This window comes from Ovis canadensis, chromosome 1 (assembly GCF_042477335.2).
Source record: "Ovis canadensis isolate MfBH-ARS-UI-01 breed Bighorn chromosome 1, ARS-UI_OviCan_v2, whole genome shotgun sequence".
NCBI classification, from domain to species: Eukaryota; Metazoa; Chordata; class Mammalia; order Artiodactyla; family Bovidae; genus Ovis; species Ovis canadensis.
Genome location: NC_091245.1, coordinates 214,277,049 through 214,300,719, shown reverse-complemented (window position 1 = coordinate 214,300,719; position 23,671 = coordinate 214,277,049). Strand labels below are relative to the sequence as shown.

Here is a 23,671-nt window from a genome sequence, read left to right as displayed (position 1 = left end):
CTTCCTTTAAGTTTTTTGTTTGTGTGTTCTATTGGTTGTTTGCTTGGTTGACTTTTTACGTATTATATTTCTTGATAAAGGGTGGCAGAAAAAAAGGTTACAATTGTCTTTCAGTTTTAATTTGTTAAGTAAGCATGGATATATAGATAAATGCTATAATATTAATAGGAACAAGTAAGAACATCATGGAAAAAAATGAATATCAATACAGTGGTCAGCTGATAAAGAATTGAGCACAAAGTTCCATTTGCCATAAATTGTTCTACAGAAAAGTAGCTTAGAAAAGCATTGCTAAGGGGTACGCAGTTTCAAAACTCATAGAATTTAGAGAAAAAGGTAAAGACAAACTCCACCTTACATGCATTGTTGTGGTTATCCTAAGTCATATTCAAAACAAGAGTGCTTGGGTCAAAGAAGATGCCTTAAAAGTGCCTTGCCCATTGTTTGTTTAAATTGCTTCTGCTGGAATTATAACCATGTTCAACCATTTCTCTCTAGGAATATTTTGAGACTTTGATACCTGTTTGTTTGTTTGTTTGTTTGTTTTTTTAATTACAAGTATGGTTTTAGTAACAAGACCTGTTTTTATAAAAATAATAATAATGTGAACTTCCCTGGTGGTGCAGTGGATGATACATGTGGCCTGCTAATGTAGGGAGCATGGGTTTGATCTCTGGTCTGGAAAGATCCCACACACCACAGGCAACTAAAGCCTGTGCATTATAACTGCTGGAGCCAGTGCACTCTAGTGTCTTCTAGCCACAACTTATGAGCCCCTATGCCACAACTGCTGTAACCCAAGTGCTGCCACTACTGAAGCCTGTGTGCCCAGAGCCTGTGCTCCAAGACAGGAGAAGTTACCACAATGAGAAGCCTGTGCACCACAACAAAGCGTAGCCCCTACTCAACTGCAACTAAAGAAAACCTGTATGTAGCAATGAAGACCCAGCATAGCCAAAAATAAATATATAAAGTAATTATTTTAAAAATTACTTAAAAATAATAATTATGTGATATAAGTATTAAACAGTAGCATTACATGAATTCAAATCTCTGTGATGTCAGTATTCACAGTATGGATAAAATGTCTCATGAAGGCCATCTACCCTAGGTGCCATATACTGATGAGAACTCTATTTTTATTTTTTATTTAAAATTAATTTTTATATTACACTGAAGAATAGTTGGGTTTCTCTGGTGGCTCAATGGTAAAGAATCTGCCTGCAATGCAGCAGACATGAGTTCAATCTCTGGGTCAGGAAGATCCCCTGGAGAAGGAAATGGATATCCACTCCAGTATTCTTGCCTGGGAAATGTCATGGACAGAGTCTGGCCAGCTACAGTCCATGGGACTGCAAAAGAGTCGGACACAACTTAGCAACTAAACAACAAGAACAGTAGTTGGTTTATACCATCATGTTAGTTTCAGGTGTACAGCAAAGTGATTCAGTTATACATAAACATATGTCTACTCTTTTTCAGATTCTTTGCCCATATAGGTTATTACAGACTACTGAGTCGAGTTCCTGCGCTATACAGTTGGTCTATGTTGATTATTTATTTTACTTATTGTAGTGTGTTTATGTTAATCCCAAACCCCTAATTCATCCCTCCTCCCGCTGTGGTATCCATAAATTTGTTTTCAAAGTATCTGAGTCTATTTTTGATTTGGAAATAAGTTCACCTACCCTAGGTGCTGTGTACTGATGAGAACTTTAATTAGCAACAGAGAGAGCTTAGAGAGATTTGAATTGGCCTCTTGAGAAATTGTGGTTTGCTATTTTTGTTTTATCTACAAGTGATCAAGCATCGCATATAAGCTATCAAGTATGTAAACACACATCCCTTGTGTTTTATTCTTGATTCAGTTAAAGTCTCCTAAGTAAATTCCTGCTACTATCTCTTACCTCCTATGGGCCATCTTTCTAGTGAATCCTTCATTTTAAAAGACTTCATTTTTTGTCAGTTATAAATTCCATGCACAGCCCTGAGTACTGTCCTTCACAAGGGCAAGACCTGTCCCCAGATTTATCAGTGTCCTGAACATATATCCTCTACTTCCGTAACTGAATCTGAACAGATGACATTCTTTTCAATGTCTCTATGCCTTTATACCTGTTGTTCCTTTGCCTAGAAGGCCCCACCGTCCATGTCTGGCAAATTCCTCATTTTCTGGAGTGACTCATGTTACCTCATTCATAAGGCTGTTGTTTATAGAGTTAATTCCTAAAGATAAATACTCCCATATGTTTTTCCAACATGATTTTATTCATATCTTTAATAGTTTTATGTAATATATAGAGAGTACACCATAGTGGTTAAGATCATGCCTTTGACTCAGTAATTCTCAGAGCATGACCTTGGGCAAGTTATGTGAGCTCTTTAATTTCACCACCTGTAAAAAGGGGGTGATAATATGAGGTCAAAGGTAGTCCATGCCTTCCTGTTTCAACTTTGACATGTAAAGAGCTGAGTCCACATGCCTGTCCTCACAACTAGAAAAAGTTAAACAGAGTGAAAAGTGATTACTTTTCTTGTATCCATCATGGATCTAAAGTTGCAGGGCAAACCACTGTACTAAAATTTGGAGAGACAGATTCATCTGGAGAGCCAGAAATCAGAGCTGCTTACCTGGAGCAAAAGTCATTGAGGCAAACAACTGAGAGGAACACTTAAATGATACTGTGGATGAATTAGTGGCTGCGTATGCACTAGTATGAGAACTGAGAAACTCCTAGGATCACCAGTCACAGGAGAAGGCTATACTTTTATAGGTTTTCCTTCCAGGTAAAGTACAGAGGAGTCAAATTAAAGAAGAGCTCCAAATTCCCAGAGCTAGAACAATTTGAGTAACAAAATAAAGTAGGATTAGGTTTTAACATAAAGTATAAAGTAAATATAAAGTTATGGCAAACCGAGACAGTGTATTAAAAAGCAGAGACATCACTTTGCCAACAAAGATCCAGCTAGTCAAAGCTATAGTTTTTCCAGTAGTCATGTACAGATGTGAGAGTTGGACCATAAAGAAGGCTGAGTGCTAAAGAATTGATGCTTTTGAATTGTGCTGCTGCTCTTGAGAGTCCTTTGGACAGCAAGGAGATCAAACCAGTCAATTATAAAGGAAATCAACTCTGAATATTCATTGGAAGGATCAATACTGAAACTAAAGTTCCAATACTTTGGCCACCTGATGTGAAGAGCTGACTCACTGGAAAAGACTCATGCTAGGAAAGACAGGGGAAGTGGGCAACAGAGGATGAGATGTTTGAATGGCATCCCTGACTCAATGGACATGAGTTTGAGCAAAATACAGGAGATGGTAAAGGACAGGGAAGCCTGGCATGCTACAGTCCTTGGGGTTGCAAAGAGTCAAACACAACTTAGTGATGAAACAAGATAAAGTAATAACATTAGTCCATAAGTGACATAAATAAATGATTGAATTAATAAATGAATGGTGGAGAATAGGCAACTCTTTCATGTAGAAGAATCTCAAATACTTTATGTAACTACTATGACCTGTTGACTTGCAAATTTTCTTCAAAAAGAAACCTGAAAACACTCTATCTCAGCCAGGTGATCAACAGTGGTAAGTCATTTTAATATATTGTACCTTTCATATGATGAATGAATGACACTTTAATTCTGTGATCTTCCTCTCAACAAACCATAATCTCAGTTTAGTAATGAAAAAAGTAGGAAAAAAATTCCAAGAGTAGGGTATAAAATAGAACACCTGACCAGTACTCCTCAAAATTGTCAAGTTCATTAAAAATGAGGTAAGTCAGAGATACTGTTGAAGCCGAGGGAAACCTAAGGAGATATAGTAAGTAATGTAATGTGGTATCCTGGATTGGATTTTGGAATTGGAAAAAGAACACTAGGTAAAACTAGGAAAATCTGAGTCAAGTATAAACTTTCAGTTATTTCAGTCATTCAGTCATGTCCGACTCTTTGCGACCCCATGGACTGCAGCATGCCAGGCTGCCCTGTCCTTCACCAACCCCTGGAGCTTGCTCAAACTCATGTCCATTGAGTTAGTGATCCATACAACCATCTCATCCTCCATCGTCCCCTTCTCCTCCTGCCTTCAGTATTTCCAGCATCAGGGTCTTTTCCAAAGAGTCCTTCGTGTCAGGCAGCCAAAGTACTGGAGCTTCAGCTTCAGCATCAGTCCTTCCAATTAGTATTCAGGACTGGTTTCCTTTAGGATTGACTTGTTTGATCTCCTTGCAGTCCAGGGGACTCTCAAGAGTCTTCTCCAATATCACAATATTATTAATATATCAGTGTTGGTTCATTGAATGTGAAAAACGTAACATTTATGTGATGTAACTACTATGACCTGCTGACTTACATGTAAAATTTCTGTGATGGTTAATTTTATGTGTCAACTTGACTGGAACACAAGGTGTCTAGAAATTTGGTTAAATGCTATTCTGTGTATGTTGGTGAGGTTGTTTCTGGATAAGATTTACATACAAATCAATAGTGAGTAAAGCAGATGGTCCTTCCCAACACCAGTGGGCCCCATCCAATTCTCAGAGGTCTGAGTAAAATAAAAGGCAGAGTAAGAGAGAATTTGCTCTCTACCCAATTGTTTTTGAAGTAGGATATGGCTCTTTTCCTGCACTTAGATTGGAATTTGCACCAGTAGCTCTTCTGGGTCTTGAGCTTGCAGATGGCAGTTGATGGGACTCCTCCGTCCTCAGAATCACACAAGCCAATTCTTCATAATAGATAAATACATAAACATATAGATACATATATTGCATGTATATATGTACCCTATTGATCTGTTTCCCTGGAGAACCCTGACTAATACACATACTGAAGTAAAATGTTAGTATTAAGACAAATTTGGTGTGAGATATGTGAGAAATCTGTACTCATTTTCTATTTTTCTGTAACTCTAAGACTATTCAAAAACAAAAGTTTATTGAAAAAAAAGTTGAATATTGGTAATTCAATATAGTAATTGATAATTCAACCATAATAATGGTTTTCTTTATTCTTTACATGATTGTAACATAGATTTAAAGGGGTTAATCAGTGTAAAATTCTTAGAATAATGCCAGGCACAAAGTAAAGGTCAATAAATGCTAACTATTATTATTAATGCATCATACAGGTTTATTTTATCATGTTTTCATTATTTTTCAATCTTCTCCCTGAGTCTTATTATTATTTATTTAGGTAATCACTGGAGATTGATTTTATCACTTCTATATATGGAAGCCTTTGGAAATTTAATAAGAATGACTAGTATAATACATTTAATGAAGGTTTATGGAAGCTATCTTTTGCATTTTATACTAGTCTACCTATTATAGAAATAGACAAAGGAATAGGAAATGATTTTAAGGAAACTACAGCTTATCTGGAATGATTTAATGTTTTATCTTTTTATCATTTATCTTGATATTATCTACATTGAACTATTTTTAACTCAGTCTTTCTCCAAAATGGAGCTAAGGCAATAAATATATGAGTTAACTTAGGAATAAGTAGTGGAGAAAGCAATGGCACCCCACTCCAGTACTCTTGCCTGGAAAATCCCATGGACTGAGGAGTCTGGTGGGCTGTAGTCCATGGGGTCGCTAAGAGTTGGACACGACTGAGAGACTTCACTTTCACTTTTCACTTTCATGCATTGGAGAAGGAAATGGCAACCTACTCCAGTGTTCTTGCCTGGAGAATCCCAGGGATGGGGGAGCCTGGTGGGCTGCCGTCTATGGGATCACACAGAGTCAGACACAACTGAAGCAACTTTGTAGCAGCGGCAGCAGGAATAAGTAGAAATATATGGAAGTAATAACATAATATTTATCATGTAAATAACTCCCCCAATTACACACACAAATTCCCTCCAGCCACACATGTTGAAGAACTGAGTGATCCAAAGTCAAACAGACATTAATTTGATTTCAGGCCCTTGCAAACTGCATGCTTTTAGCGTGTCTTAACCTCTTTATTTCAGTCTGTCCTATGAATGTGTGTGTGTTCAGTTGCTTAGTTGTGTCTGACTCTTTGAGACTACAGCCCACAAGGCTTCTCTGTCCATGAGATTTCCTAAGCAAGAATAATGGAGTAGGTTGCCATTTCCTTCTCCAGGGATCTTCTGGACCCAAAGATCTAACCAATGTCTCCTACTTTGGCAAGCAGATTCTTTACCACTGAGCTATCAGGGAAGCAAGTAATGTATGCTCAGTAAACAACCACTATAATCCCTGGTGGCTCAGATGGTAGAGAATCTGATTTCAATGTGGGAGACCAGGGTTTGATCCCTGGGTCGGGAAGATAGCTCCCCTGGAGAAGGAACTGGCAACCCACTCCAGTATTTTTGCCTGGAGAATCCCATGGATAGGGGAGCCTGGCAGACCATGGGGTTGCAAAAAGTTGGACATGACTGGGCAACTACATGATGTGATGATGATAATTTATACAGTAATTTCAGCAAGGAAAATGTCTTTTTATTTCTTAATCTTGAAGCTTGCAGAAAAGTGATGGGCTGACATCTATGGGGTCGCACAGAGTCGGACACGACTGAAGCAACTTGGCAGCATTACTATATACATATATGCTAGACTTGTTATCTTTCTTTGCCAACTCTTTTTTATTTGCAGACTACATATTACTTTCTTCCACAGGTCTGATGACTTGCTTAAGCACACAAATAATTTTCTGTGTCTCTTGTCCACATTCCTGAAAGCATACAACTTTTGTATTATTGCTGGGCCTCTTGCTCACCATTTTCTTTCTCTCTTATTCCAATACTGATGATAAAACGTCCCCTTACAACCTTAGTTGCCATTGAACTTATACTATCTTTCCTTCTTACCTGATAATTTTTTGGTAAAATTATTATAAAAAACATTGCAATTTTATTTATAGAAGAGTACTGATATTAAACTGCAAGTACCAACAGCAAGTTACTATGCTCTTAAAGGAACAACTCTATTTTATTGCATGAATCAGTGTCAAGAAATTTTTGGTCTCCAATAAGCCCATTCACAAAGAGTCAGAGACAACTTAGTGGCTGAACAACAAAAAAATCCATTTCTCACTTTGAAGATGATCACCTATCAGATCCTATACATATATACCCAGTTTCTCTTCGTGTGGCTTCAGTTGCCTGCAATCAACTACAGTCTGAAAATATTAAATGGAAAATTCTAGAAATAAACCAATCATAAATGTTAAATTGTGTATACCACCATTCTAAGTAGAGTGATGAAATCTCCCACTGTGCTACTCCATTCTGCCTGGAATCCTCAGCCTTCAACATCCTCTGTTACTAACATCCAACCATCAACATCATCATGCTGGGTGATCCAGAACCACCCCAAGCAGATGATCCCCCTTCAGATGTACGATCAGACAGTCAACAGTAGCCTAACACTGCATCCCAATGCCTATGCCATTCACTTGATTTCATCTCACCATGCAGGCATCTCACAAAAAGAAGAAAAGTGAGTGCAACCCTATAATAATATTTTGAGAGAAAGAAAGGTAACATTCATATCATTCTTACTATAGTTTATTGTTGTAACTGCTCTGTTTTTATTATCAGTTTTGCTGTTAATCTTGGACCGTATTCCCTGTGGAAAAGGGGGAACTACTGTAATAAAGTCTGTGATACCTTTACATTCTTTGGATGGAGTTGAAATGACTTAAAATAATGATTATTTGCCTTGCTGTGGGAATGAAGATTCAAGTGTTAAGACTGTTTCCTCACACACTGTTAACAAGAAGTTGCAGGCAGAGTACTTTACAGGGGATTCTCCAGTAGTTCAGTAACACATGAAAACTCAGCAAACAATAAAAATACCTCCAGTTCACTTCTGAGTGGAAAAGAAAATGGATGCTCTTTTACGGGTTAGAAAGGCACTTATCACGTTGAAAGTACCAATTTCTCACTGAAGATTGCTAATGGGTGCTGTGAGATGAGTCACAGTTTATAAGCATTGTTGGCAGAGGTTGAAGGTTTTATAGTTTAGAGAACTGGGGGCTGCGAGGGTTGTGTCTTAACTTAAGTGGAACTAGCAACGATTTAACATCATTCCACTTTCCTTGTCAAAAAGCAAAGTTTTACTTTTTTCCCCATGGAGTGTTGTGTGTGTGTGTCTAGCTCAGTTTGGTGACATCAAAAATTCCAGATGCCTCGCAAATGTCCCTGAGGTGGGTACCTGCCCTGAGGGAGCCAATGTTGATCTCGTATGTGTCATGGAGTTGAACCCATCCTGACATGGTGTTGCTGAGGTCCAGTCCGCCGCAGGTCTCATGTGGCTCCTCAAACTCCAGGGAAAAGAAACCTAGTCTTCACTGAAGACATTCTGAGAGGCTTTGGAATTCTAAATTGAGATCTTTTATTCCTCTGTTCTCTTCCTCTTAACTGGAACTTTAAAAGTTTATACAGTTTCCTGCCGTTACAACATACAATTTAAAAAGCTACTATTGATTGTCTGCTGTGAGTTAGGGACTCTTTCTGATGTTTTACCATCATCCTTCTATTTATTCTAGTAGGGAATGTTGTGTTTATTTTATGGATGGTGTAGGCAAGGCTTTCACAGGTCAACTGTGTAACTGAGAGGACTCATTTAGTAAGCAGCAGAGACTGGATTTGAGTCCATATTCCAATTCAAAAGCTTAGATCCTTAGCCAGGTTTTCAATTTATTACTAAAATACAAATTCAGAATAGTTAGGTCTGCTCAAAATTGTATGGCTCTCTGTTATGCAGAGTAATGTAAGTCAGAAAGAGGAAAATATCATATATTAATTCATATATATGGAATCCAGGAAAATGGTACTCATGAACCTATTTCCATGGAAGGTAGGGGGACTTAGATATAGAGAATGGACTTGTGGACACATTGGCAGAAGAAGAGAGTGGGACAAATGGAGAAAGTAGCATTGACATATGTACACTATCATGTGTAAAAGTGATAGCTGGTGAGAAGTTGCTTTTAAACACAGGGAGCCCAGCCTAGTGCTCTGTGATGACCTAAAGGGGTAGGGTGAGGGGAGGGGAGGGAGGTTCAAGAGGGAGGTGATATATGTATAATTATGGCTGAGCTGCATTGTTGTATGGCAGAAACCAACACAACATTGTAAAGCAATTTCCCCCCAATCAAAAATAAATTAAAAAAAGATTTTTTTAAAAGTTCTTATATAAACTATTACATATAGAATGCATAAACAACAAGGTCTTACTATATTGCACTGGAAATATATTCAACATCTTGTGATAAAATATAATAAAAAAGAATTTGAAAAAGTATCTATATATCTATATATATATATATACATAGATATGTATAACTAAATCATTTTGTTATACAACAAAAATTAACACAGCATTGCGTTACATTGGTGCAAAAGTAATTGTGCTTTTGCATTGTTGAACTTTGCCACTGGATATTGGGATACATTCTTAAATAAATGTGATTATGCTATATATCATTTTAATATGCATTCTCATTTTATGTATTGTTGCTAATGACTATTAGTTGCTTGGATATTTTATATTTACTTTAGACTATGGAAATGATGTTAGACAAAAAGCATATTTATTCGAGTTCAAAACCAGCCGTAAAATAGTGGAGACAACTCGCAACATCAACACATTTGGCTCAGGAACTGCTAAGGAACATAAGGAACTTGGTGGTTCAGGAAGTTTTGCAAAGGAGATGAGAGCCTTGAAGATGAGGAGTGTAGTGACCAGCCATCAGAAGTTGACAGTGAAAACTGAGAGCCATCATCAAAACTGATCTTCTTACAGCTACATGAGAAGTTGGCAAAGAACTCAATGTCAACCATTTGCTTCAAATGTAGGCATTTGAAGCAAATTGGAAAGGTGAAAAAGCTTGATAAATGGGTGCCTCATGAGATGACCAGAAAATAAAAGAAAAATTGGTGTTTTGAAGTATCATCTTTTCTTATTGTATGCAATGACAACAGACCATTTCTCAGATTGCCATGAAAAGTGAATTTTATATGACAACTGGCGATGACCAGCTCAGTGATTGGAGCAAAAAGAAGCTTCAAGCATTTTCCAAAGCCAAACTTGCACAAAAAAAGATCATGGTCACTGTTTGGTGGTCTGCTGCCAGTCTGATCCACTACAACTCTCTGAATTTCAGTGAGACCATTACACCTGAAATGTATGCTAAGCAAATGGATGAGACGAACCAAAAACTGTGATGCCTGAAGCTGGCATTGATTAACAGAATGGGCCCAATTTTTTCCGTGACAACACCCAACTGCCCATCGCATAACCAATGTTTCAAACATTGAATGAGTGGACCTATAAACTTTTGCCTCATCTGCTATGTCCACCTGGCCTCTTGCCAACTCATTACTACTTCTTCAAGCATCTCAACAACTTTTTGCAGGGAAAATGCTTCCACAACAAGCAGGAGGCAGAAAATGCTTTCCAAGAGTTCATCCACAGATTTTTATGCTACAGGAATAAATACATTTATTTATTGTTGGCAAAATTTTGTTGATTGTGATGGTTCCTGTTTTGCTTAATAAAGATGTGTTTGAGCCTAGTTATAATGATTTAAAATTCATGGCCTGAAACTGCAGTTATGTTTGCACCAACCTAATAAATCAATTATACTTCAATAAAATATCTTTTTTAAAAGCCCATGGCTCTTAAACTTTAGCCCCTATAGCATATTTTTTTTAAATTCTCTTTACATGCCAAAATATTCTCCAGTAAGACTTAAATGGGAGAATCATTCTTCTTCCTGATTCTCTTTGCCTTGCAGAAACAGTTGTACAATCTAAGAAATCAACATGGTCACTGCCTCACACACAGTTGTTCAGAAAAAAACTGAGACCATCAGAAATGTATTTCATCATGCCCTTCAGAGCCTGTGACAGAGTCCTATAACATATACAGGTTTGGATTTCTGGCTCTACTGAGCAATACCCCAAGTAGATAAATTCATATTTATTTTTTTTCTTGGATTTAATAACATTCTGCATCCACTCTGAAGCACATACTGAAGACGAGTACAAACAGGATGCAGTCATTGTTTTTTTCTTAAAAAAAAAAAAATATCTGACTTTATCCTTCTCCTGTTTATAATCCACATCTGCTTAAGATACAATGGAACACCTGCAAATTATTACTAAAAACATCTTTTCTCTATCCTGCCCCAGCCTTTGAGTCATGTTTCTCACCCCTACCTGTCTCAGCTGTTTCTTTCTCACTTAAAGGTCATACTTCCCTTCCTTCCTCTTGCTGCCTCCTTGAAGGATCCTAACCTCTGTTAGTGATTCCTGTATTCTCAAGCAGAGACTGAAGATTTTCAACAGCTTTAGAAAGTGATCTGTATAGTTGAAACAAATAGAGACTATTGTAGAGAGAAAACAGGTTCAATGCTGGAACTCACCATCAGCTCATCATCAAGGACAAGAGTGAAGCCTTGTGGATAAACTAAACAACATGGAGTAGCTCTGAAGGTGGGGAACGTAGAAGGTCTATGTTGAAAGAGTGTGGTAACTTGGTCAGTGAGGGGCTTGTTGTTGCGTCAGGAAGCCTGGGCTTAAAGCCAGCTCTACACTGTCTGATGTGATGTTTTCTTATTTATAAAATGATGATCAAATACCTGCACCCATCAGTTGTTTTGAGCACTGAGTGTATTAATCATCATAAACAATGAACAGTGTGAAGTGCCTCATAGTCATAGATATACGGAGTTAGTAAAGATCCCTGTGAAAACACATGCTTCGTAATTTACTGATCTGTGTACCTGGCACATAGTTGGAACTCAGGAGATGTTGGCTTAATGATGGAATCATGCATTTAGCAGAATGAAACAAGGAATAGAAATAGGAGATAAGACACAAAAAATCAGCTGGGTGTGAAGAACATGTAAAAAGCAAAATCTAATTCTTTGGTGGTTTTACCTCAGGTGTGAAAATGAGATCACCTCTATCCATTAATTGCTAATTGTAATTTTGTTGCCCCAAACAGCCTGCACATTCTTTGAGATTTTTCTCCGAGCTCGTAGGAATGATTTGGTATCTGAGTGAACTTCATGTTAGGCTCAAGTGATTTCAGTGGGAACAGCCTGGATTTCTCTAATTCATTATACTACTTACGATGTCTACTAAATGACTTTGCCCTATGAAAATGGATATTTTTAACTTTGGTGCACTTTTAAGCTGTCTCATTGGATATTTAAGATACCCCATAGCAGAAAGTATTGATATTTTCAGGGTAGAAGGAACAGGCCAATTTCTACTGTTGGCTCAACTGCTAATATCTGGGAACTAAAATTTTTGTTTTTAAAAATGAGCTCTTACACAGGGTACTTTTCATAGGCAGTGCTGCTTCTGAGGGAAGATAAGTTTTAGGTCTTATCTTGCTCACAACGACAGTGAACGTTGGATTGCATTTCAAGTATTGCATCAATTCAACCAAAAACTCCAGATAATTTCAGGTATGAATTACTGTTCTCTAATTATGAGTCTAATTATCTTTTTATATTCTGGGTCAGTTCATTAAAGCTGTGCTACTTAGTGACCACTCTTTTATCTTCTTCGGTACATCGGTTGTCACAATGCTCGTTTTCACTTACTAAATTGAGGTTTGCCTACAGCCAGCAGTTGGCTCTTTTATACATTTTGATGTCTCTGTAGCCTAAGTGCATTTGCTGTAGTTTGGGAAATCTTTAAAGTCTTTACGAAAATAATTGGTAAGCTACTACTAGCAATACAAAATTGTATTCTAACACTATCAAAAAATATAAATCTTCATGGACTAAAAGCTTTCCCTTTTTTTACTAAAGAGAAAACTACATGGCTTTGGATATTTATCTATCCTAAAGTAATTTTGAAGGTAAGAAATACCATGAGTAGGTCTGTTTGGTCTTGATATATACATAAAAGTAGAAACAAGAAAAGAGAAGGTGCAAAGTAATAAAGTGATTTTGAAAAAAGAATGTCTACTTTGATCATTAGTGGTTGGTTTGAATTGTGGTTTTCAAAAGCCACATCCTAGGCTTTTAGGTTAGCTGAAAGCTGTAACCTAACCTGGGCTTCCCAGGTGGTTCAGATGGTAAAGCGTGTGCCTACAATGCAGGAGACCCAAGTTCGATCCCTGGGTCAGGAAGATTCCCCTAGAGGAGGGCCTGGCAACCCACTCCAGTATTCTTGCCTGGAGAATTTCATTGACAGAGGTGCCTGAGGGGTTACAGTCTGTGGACTCGCAAAGAGTCAGACACGACTGAGCGACTAATGACACTTTCACACATGAACGCACATCCTAACGTAGGGCTTAGGTATACATCATAACCCCTAGAACCAGCAAACATGGTCTTATTTGGAATGAAATTCTTACTGGCCATATTCTTCTCTTGAAGGATAACTTCATTTCATATAAGCTCAATTAAAATATGATTTTCAATATTTGAAAGTGAATAGTGTTTGGAAAAGTCTTTAAAGAATGAACTATTAATTTTAGTCTTTTGCATTATGTCATCCACCTCCATGAGACATATTTTTGGTCTAAAGAGAAAATAATGAATAAGCTATTTCAGAAAATTACATTCATAGCTGTTGAAGAATATACCACTATCACTCATTTGTTCAATGTTTTTTATCTTAAAAAGAACATTGTTTTATCTGGAAAGAAAGCTCAGGCATAAATCATTCTATGTTACTGATGTTGAAACTGAGATTTTTCATTTATGCAGTGATTAAATATTTACTGAGTACCTACTGTGTACTATTTTACGTGGTAGAGAGACAATAGGGAATACATAAACAATCCTCATTAATCTTACATTCTATTGCAGGTAAAGGAAGGACTTTCAATAAACATGTAAAATACAATATTTTTTTTGTTAGAACATATATTGTTAGTTTAAGGAGCACAAAGCACTGTGTTAGAAGGGCTGAAAATTAAAATGGAATGGCCATATCTCTGATAAGTTTTTTAGGAAGGTGATGAAAGGAGTCATGAAGATACATGGGAGAAATCCTTTTGAAAAGTAATAAGCAGTTAGTCTTAAGACCTGTGCCTGATACATTCAAGGAACAGCAAGAAGGCTAATGAGATCAAAGAGAGTACAGTAGCTGATGAAGTCAAAGAGATAGTAAGTTGAGAATAAATATGGTTTTTATGCCATTTGATGATTTCTGATTTTTTTCTAAATGAAATCTAAAACTATTGAAAGATTTAATTAAAAGTGATACAATCTAACTTATAACTTAAAAAGAAATGATTTCTGTACAGTGTAGAAACAGGTGGTAGGTATGAAAGGCAGGCTCAGGAAAATCAGGAGACTCTTGGCATAATGTAAGTTCTGGTAATTTCCACTAGAATAGTAGGCGGTAAAAAATGGTAAAATCAAACATGATTTGCTGATGAGTAGGAATTGGGGTGCGAGAAAAAGAGAAGATTCAAACATGACTTCAAGTTTTTCGACTTGTCTAACTGGAAATATGAAGCTGATAATAACTGGAATCATAATGGCGCTAGATAAAGTGGGCTTGGAGGAGTAAGATAATGGACATGCTAGATTTCAGATATCTATTTGATATCTAAAATATTAGATAGGCAGTCAGTGATATACTGGACTGAAATTCAAAGGAAAGGTCCTGGCCAGAGATATATCTTTGGGAATTATTAGCATATGGATAATATTTAAGTACATACAGCTGAATGAGAACATCTATAGAGAGATGTAAATATAGAAAAGAAGAGCCTGAAGGATTGAATATAGGGCACCCCAAAGTTTGACTTCAGGAGTAATACTGGATGAAAACCATAATTTCGTAGTTTTAGGAAGCCAGTCCAAAAAAAGAAAAAAGTTCTTAAGGGTGAAGGTAAATTGACTTGATTTCTAACAGGTCAAGTATTACAATAGCTATTAATTGAGTATTGGATTTAGCAATGTAGAGGTTACTGCTGACATGACAAGAAGTTTAATGGAGTGTTAGGTGCAAAATCAATATTGGAGTGGATTCAATGGACAATGGGCAGAGGAAAGGAAAAATATTGACAACACTTTCAAAGGATTTAGCTGTAAAGTGGAGCAGAAAAATAGACGAGTGACTGTGTCAACATGATTTTTTTAAGGCAAATCAGCAAGACAATGTCTTGTAACAAGGATGCAGCGGAGAGAGAAAACGATGATACAGGAATGAAATGGAAAAGCTGTAATGATGCACTAGAGAGGGAAGAAGAAATGAATTTTATACTATGAGAGAAACATTTGGCATTAAATGGGATCATAATCAGTCCAACTTTAGTAACAAAAAAGCAGCCACTGTATGAGACCAGATGATAGCAGGTGCCAAGGTGAAACACTGGGAGTTTCTTTCTGGTTACTTTGTTTTCCTAGTGTGCTAAGTCGCTTCAGTCAAGTCTGACTCTTTGCAGCCCTATGGACTGTCGCCCACCAGGCTCCTCTGTTCAAGGGATTCTCCAGGTAAGAATACTGGAGTGGGTTGCCACGCCCTCCTCTAGGGAATCTTCCCGACCCAAGGATCAAACCTGAGTCACTTACATCTCTTGCACTGGAAGGTGGGTTCTTTACCACTTGAACCAGCTGGGACAAGATGATAAAATGAGAATAAAGAGAAAGAGGAAGTAGAGTAGTTTAGATGAGGAGAGAATAAAGTGAAATGTTCATTGAGGCGGGTGAGAGAGTAAATGAATGAAGGAACATGGTATTCGAAGTACACCAGAGTTTCCCGGTCTTAAATCTTAGAAGGAGGCTTGTCAGAGTACTTCTTCAGTCAGGTTCAGCCCTGTGGGAGCACATACCAAGAATGTGAAGAGGCTCCAATGCAGCATCCCACCTTGCCTTTAGCTGTCATGTCCTGTTAGTCTCCTATGGTCTGCCTCAGTTTGCTTGTTTGTCTTATACACCTTTGATGCTACTGGACATTTATTTTGTACAAGGTCTCTGAATTTGAATCTGTCTGGTGTTTTCTAAGGATTAGATTAAGGTTATGTATTTTTGCCAAAAATACCATATGAATGAAGTTGCACCCTTTTCAGGCCATCATATGAGGGGGTATATGATATCAACATCACTTACTAGTTGTGACACTGACTTTAATTTCTTGTTTTAACTGGTGTCTGCCAGATTTCTCCACTATAGAATTGTTATTTCCATCCTTGCAGAAAGAACCATGTGTGGGGATATTTTGAGTCTAAGCATAGATCCCATATCCTATCATAATTTTGCCCACTAACTTTAGCATGATCTTTCAATGATTCTTGCCTCTAATTCTCACATTTATTTAGTCAATTATTTATATCTGAAGGATATAAGTATATAGAATGCACATAATATATAAAATAAATAGCATATAGAATACATTCTATGGAATACAATGATGCTTTTGAACTGTGGTGTTGGAGAAGACTCTTGAGAGTCCCGTGGACTGCAAGGAGATCCAACCAGTCCATCCTAAAGGAGATCATTCCTGGGTGTTCATCGAAAGGACTGATGTTGAAGCTGAAACTCCAATACTTTGGCCACCTGATGCAAAGAGCTGACTTATCTGATGCTGGGAAAGATTGAAGATGGGAAGAGAAGGGGACAACAGAGGATGAGAAGGCTGGATGGCATCACTGACTCAATGGACATGAGTTTGGGTAAACTCCGGGAATTGGTGATGGACAGGAAGGTCTGGCGTGTTACAGTCCATGGGGTCTCAAAGAGTCAGACATGACTGAGCAACTGAACTGAACAGAATACAATGAAATATTATATTAATGAAATAATATATCTACACTGCTGATCAAACTGTTCCATTTTTGGCTATTGGCTCCTTCAGGTTATCCCAACATGCCTCAATCCTTTCTTGAGCACTTACTCACTTTTTGGAATCACAACATATTTCAAACTCATGTATTTTCCCTGCTTCAACTCTGGAATCAGTCATTTTTCCAATGATCCCTTCTTCCTTTTATTAATAAATGATATTTAGAAACCAAAATCTGGTTGTTAGTTGTACACATTACTTGAAGGCCCTGTCAATGGAGAGAGTTAGGAAGCTTATCATTTATTTCTATATCATATGTCTTTATATATGTATACAGCCATGAGTTCATACCGACACCTCTGTTTCTGATTTAATGCTCCAGGTTTTATTTTAGCATTCTCCCTTTCAATATGTGTCACTTATTTCCCCCATAGTGAAAAATTTACCCCTCATTGTTCAAAATGGATTTACTTAATCTTTTTAAGTCATGAAGTAGTTTCAGAATTGCTATTCCACATCCCCTATGGTTGGGGGGTTACTAACTAGAGCATATTTTTATATAGTACCCTTGTATTTAGCTTGACACTGTACGGCTGAAATTCTGTTTTCCAAAGTTAGTTTAATTGTTTTCTTCCCACCTACTTAGTTTTGCTTATGTTACTCATTTATGATACAAATAAACTGACATGCTCTTCTTTGTAGCGCACTTTAGGTTTCTCCCACCTCCTAGTTGACTTAGAATATTTATTATTGTGAAGTGTGAACCATTTCAATGGCTCTAAATGTCAGAGTGATAAACCAGTATAGAAGATCCATTCTCCCTTCATCCTTATTGAAAGATTATCATTTCCTCAATACTTTCTAACCTATACCCACCTACATCTTCAGATAATCAATCTAATTAGTTCTGGCTTATCAGTCTCACATTTCTTTTGCACAGGTAAGTGAATGAATGAATAATTTCTTATATTCCTTTTTTTCTTATATAAAAGGTACTCTACAGTAGATATACTTTAGTATTTTCTTTTCACAATATACAGTTTGCTTTGTTTTTACAATATATGAAGTGATTTCAGATATATCAGTTCATAGATATGCTCCTCATTCTTTCTAAAGCTTCTTAACACTCCTTTATTAGAAGGAATCATAGTTCATCAATCATTGTATGTATGAAAATTTAGAGACGAATTAATTTTTAGTTAGTGTTACAATTTTTCTAGGTAAGATAATTTATGTGGCTCACACTTTTGTGGTTATATATTTGTTCCCCTTCCTAGTAGAAGGATTATATTTCCTTGCCCCTTTGATATAAGGAGAGGTGTTGTGGTACTTTGGTTAATGACATGTATGTAAAGTAAAATGCGTGATTTCTGAGTAGAAGTTTTAGGAGCCAGCTCATGGTCCACCCTTCCTTTTTATTCCTTTGCCACAACATGGGCTTGTTAGGGTTTACTCTGTCAGCCTGGATTCTAGAATAAAGATAGTGTGGAGCAAAGCTGCATCCTAGACATGGCAGTTGTAAAAAGTGACAGAAAAATAAACCATTGAGGCTATATCCCACTGAGATTTGAGGACCATACATTACTACAATGTAAACTTGTACATTAAATGTTCACATGAGCATTTTAAATAATGGGAAAAAATGAAAACTATGCAAATGTCTATCAATGGTGAATGGAATGGACAAAATATGATGCATCCACACAAGAGAATATAATTCATCAGTAAAACAGAAAGGCTACTGAAACATAATGTAACATGAATGAATTTCAAAATGTTATGCTAAGTGAAAGAAGCCAGACATAAAGGTAACATATATGATAACATATATGATATGATTGCATTTATATGAAATGTTCATATAAAAATAGTTAAGTTTGTCCAGTTCTAAAATAGACAAACAGCTTACACAACTCAATAATAAAAAAATCAAGCAACCAAATCAAAAATGGACAGAAGACCTAAACAGGTATTTCTCCAAAGAAGACATGCAGATAATCAATAATGCATGAAGAGATAGATACTCAATATCACTAATTAGTAGAGAAATGAAAATCAAAACTCTAGTGAGGTACCACCTCACATCAGTCAGAATGGCTATCATCAAAAAGTCTATAAATAACATATGCTGGAGAGGGTATGGAGGAAAGGGAACTCTCATACACTGTTGACGGGAATGTACATTGGTGTTGCCACTACAGAAAACAGTGTGGCGCGTCCTCAAAAAACTAAAAGAGTTACCGTATGATCCTGCAATCCCACCCTTGGACATATATCTAGACAAAACTATGATTCAAAGTTACAAGCACCTCTATGTTCACAGCAGCACTAGTCACAATGGACAAGACGTGGAAACAATCCAAATGTCCACTGACAGATGAGTAGATGAAGAAGTGGTAAATACATAGAGCGGAGCACTACTCACCCATAAAAAGGAATGAAACAATGCCACTTGCAGCCACATCAATGCAAATAGAGATCATCATGCTAAGTGAAGCAAGTCGGAAAGAGAAAGACAAATACCATACAATTTCACTTATATGTGGAATCTAAAGTATGACACAAATGAACTTGTCTATGAAACCTGAATAGGCGTACAGATGTAGAGAACAGACTTGTCGCCAAGGGAGAGGTGAGTAGAATAGGTTGGGAGTATGGTACTAGCAGATACAAACTATTATATATAGAATAAGTAAATAACAAGGTCCTGCTTATAGCATGGGGAACTCTATTCAATATCCTGATATAAACCATAACAGAAAAGAACATGAAAAAGAATATATAATACACATATACAACTGAATCACTTTGCTATACTGCAGAAATTAAAACAACATTGTAAACTTCATTGTATACTTCAATCAAATAAATTTTAAAAATATATATCTAAATCTATAGTGAAAGAAGTAGATTAGTATTTGATAGTGTTTGGCACTGGAGGCAGGGAAAAAGAATAACTGCAAACTGGCATACAGTTTCTTCTTGGAGTAAAGGAAATGTTCTAATGAAATTGTGATTATTGTTATACAACTCAAATTTACTAAAAATCATGGACTTTCACACTCAAAATGAGTTAATCATATAATAAGCAAATCATATTCCATGTGGTAGATAAAATAATGACTCTCATAGATATCCAGATTTTAAGCCCTGGAAACTGTGAATATTATCATGTATGACAAGTGGACTCACATGACAAGTGGAACTTTGCAAAGAAGTTCACTGTCTTGAGATGGGAAGATTCTCCTGAGTTACTCAAGTGGTCTCTAAATGTAAGCACAAGTATCTTAACAAGATGAATATAGAGAAAATTTTGATGACAGAAGCACAGAGAGCAAGGTGACAAAATGCAGAGACTGGAGTACTGCGGCCACAAACCAAGGAATGCTAGTAGCCACCAGAAGTTGAAAGAAGTGAGAGACACACCCTCCCCTGGACCCTCTGGAAGAAGCCAGCCCTGCAGAAGCCTTGACTTTGTGGTATTGGTAGAGAACTAGATATACAGATCAAGAGAACACAGAGTACCCAGAAACAGACCTCCATAAACATTCAAATGGTTTTTACAAAGTTAAAAGCAATTCAGTGAAGGAAAGATCACTTTTTCAACACAAGATACTGAAGCAGCTGGACATCCATAGGGGAAGAAATATCATTCCCTGAACAAAAAGACCTTGGACTTAAATTTATAACATAAAACTATAAAACTTTTGGGAAAAAGAAGGAATATCTTTAAAATTTAGGACTAGGCAGAGTCCTTGGAATTGGTACCAAAGCATCATTCATATGTAGAAATACTAATAAGCTGCCCCTTGTCAAAACTGTAAAATTTTGCTCTGCAATAGATCCTATTAATAGGATGAGAAAGTAGCTTTAGAATGGGAAAACACATTGTCAAACCACATACCTGATTAGGACCAATATCTCAAATATAAAAATTCTCAAAACTCAAGAGTGAAATATATATATATATATATACACATTAAAAATGAGCAAAATATATGAAGAGGTATTTTACTAAAGGTATTAATAGCACACAAAGGTTAAATACATTAAAATGTGCTCAAAATTATTAGCCATTAGGGAAATGCAAATTAAAACCATAATTAGATATTATTATATATCTATCAGAAAGACTAGAGAATATTGACCAAATATACAATGTTAGCAAGGATGTAGATAAACTAGATCACTCATGCATTGTTGTAGGAATGCAAAATGTAAAACAATATTTAGCCACACTGGAAAATTATTTAGCAATTTCCTAAAAAATACTAAATGTGAAGCTACACACAATGCAGTAGTTCACCCTGGGTATTTATCTCAGAGAAATGAGTACTTACTATCCCCTCAAACAAACAAAACCTGTATAGGGGTACAAATATTAGCTTTGTTTTCAATATCTCCAAACAAAACAACCACAGATGTCTTTCAATGGGCAAATGATTTAAAAAACAAAACTGTGGTACAAATATACCATGAAATGCCACTCAGCAATAAAAGTAAGTGAACTATTGGCACTTGAATGACTTCTCTGGTGGCTCAGACGGTAAAGCGTCTGTCTACAATGTGGTTCAATCCCTGGGTCGGGAAGATCCGCTGGAGAAGGAAATGGCAATCCACTCCAGTACTATTGCCTGGAAAATCCCATGGACAGAGGAGCCTGGTAGGCTACAGCCCATGGGGTCACAAAGAATCGGACATGACTGAGCGACTTCACTCACTTTACTCACTTGGCACCTAAATGAATATTCAGAAAAATGTACCATACGAAAAAGGCCAAACTCAAAATATTACATGATGTATGATCCAACTTTCAGAACATTCTTGAAATGACAAAATTATAAAAATGGAGAAAAGATTAGTTGTTGTCCTTAGTTAAAGAGGGGCTAGAGGGAGGGGAAGTGGGTGTGGCTATATAAGGAAAACATGAAAGATCTTTGTGACAATGGAAATGTTCTGTATTTTGATTGTATCTATGCTAATATCCAGATGTGTTATTATTCTATAGTTCTTCAAAGCATTACCAAAGGGGAAACAGTATGGAGTACACGGCTGCTACTGCTACTAAGTCGCGTCAGTCGTGTCCAACTCTGTGCGACCCCATAGACGGCAACCCATCAGGCTCCCCCGTCCCTGGGATTCTCCAGGCAAGAACACTGGAGCGGGTTGCCATGTCCTTCTCCAATGCATGAAAGTGGAAAGTGAAAGTGAAGCCGCTCAGTCTTGTCCGACTCTTAGCGACCCCATGGACTGCAGCCTTCCAGGCTCCTCCGTCCATGGGATTTTCCAGGCAAGAGTACTGGAGTGGGGTGCCATTGCCTTCTCCTGAGTACATGGGATACTGTATTATTTCTTAGAACTTCATGGGGATATGTACAATTATTTCAAAATAAAAAGCTTGAATTAAAAAGCTATTACAAAGAAGAGAATAAAGAAACTAGTCAGAAAATAAGAGAAGCTACTTGCAGTTTTTGTATCTGATGATGTTTTCTGCCAGGAATAAACAACAAACTCTTACCCATTAGTGAAGAAAGACTGTCAGTTAAGTACAAAACTAGGGGACAAACTTAAACACATCCTCCACCATAAGTATATCCACATAGTTAATAAAACTATGAAAAAGTTCTTAACATCATGGATAAGAAGGAAAAAGCAAATGAAGCCCACAGTTTTATACATCTACATACCACTACAATGGCTAATTAAAATTAAGATTGACAATATTGATATTGTCGAGGATAAGGAGCAAGAGGAACGCAAACAGTGCTATGAGAACAAAAATAACTATTTTGTAAAGCTGTTTGAGATAATCAACTATAATTGGACATTTGTCACCTAGAAAGTTCACTTCTAAATATTAATTTAAAAGGATGAATGCACATGAGTACCAAAATACGCATATAAGATTATGTAGAAGATCACTTTTGTAATCATTCTAAGCTGGAGAAAAAACCAAACATCCATCTATGCTAGAAAGGATAATAAACCGGGATATATTCCAACAGCAAAACCCTATATATTTCAATAGTAATAATGAACAAGCTAAAATAGCATAAAATAGCATGGATTAATCTTACTAATATAATAAATATGAGGGAATAATCATTAAGAAAGACATACTGTCTCCTTCTTTTAATATAAAGGTCAAAGTCAGGCAAAACTAAATTATGATATAGAAGCCAGGTTAATAGTTACCTCTGGCATTTAGGGTGGAGATTTGAGGTAGCTCAAAGGGAACCTCTGGATTGTTGCCTTGAGCTGTATTGTTACATATCACCCAGGAGCCCTTCAAGCCTTGTAGTTACCCAGCCTCAAGACAGAAGAAAGAGCCTAGACAATGAGACATCAATGACTTACTGTAAAGGGGGAATCTTACGCAAAGTGTCCTGGAGCAACACCATACCATGTAGGGCAGACAGTGAGCAGGACATGGCAGCAGTCTTTACTACTGGGCGAGAAAGAAGCTACCATTTACAGGAGGAAGTGATGGTCAGGTTTACTTGTCAGTTTCCAGGGAAATCAGCAGCTGCAGCAGAGGGCAAAGGCCTGTGGGCAGTTACTGATTGAGCCCTGTAATTAAGAAGACTGGATAATCAGGTGAGTGAAGCTGGAACTCATCGAGCAGGGGAAGTACAGAGAGCAAGAGGAATAGCCATCTGAAATGGCTGACCATTCAGTATTAATAATTTGTGCATTTTCATATATATACTGTACCTCAATGAAAATTTGACAAAGTAAAAGTCAATCATGTATTTGGATTAAAAAATGTATCTTACCAAGCCAAAAAAATTAAAAAGACCATTATATAACTTTTATTTTCTGATGATAGTCAAGTACAATTAAATATAACTTCTGAGCTACTGGAAATGAAGCATTTCATCACATGCAATTTAGATTAAAATAGAAATAAAGATTATAATCCTTTGAAAG

The 23,671-nt window shown here is 36.8% G+C and overlaps 1 long non-coding RNA gene across 1 annotated transcript in view; it reads right to left on the bottom strand.

Moving 5' to 3' along the window:
- The window catches only part of LOC138423621 (uncharacterized), a 45,658-nt gene extending 22,298 nt beyond the window's left edge, over positions 1-23,360 (bottom strand). The window contains exon 1 of the long non-coding RNA XR_011250330.1: positions 23,099-23,360. This is a non-coding gene — a long non-coding RNA (uncharacterized lncRNA). The remainder of the gene's footprint in view (positions 1-23,098) is intronic.
- Positions 23,361-23,671: the final 311 nt, after the last annotated feature.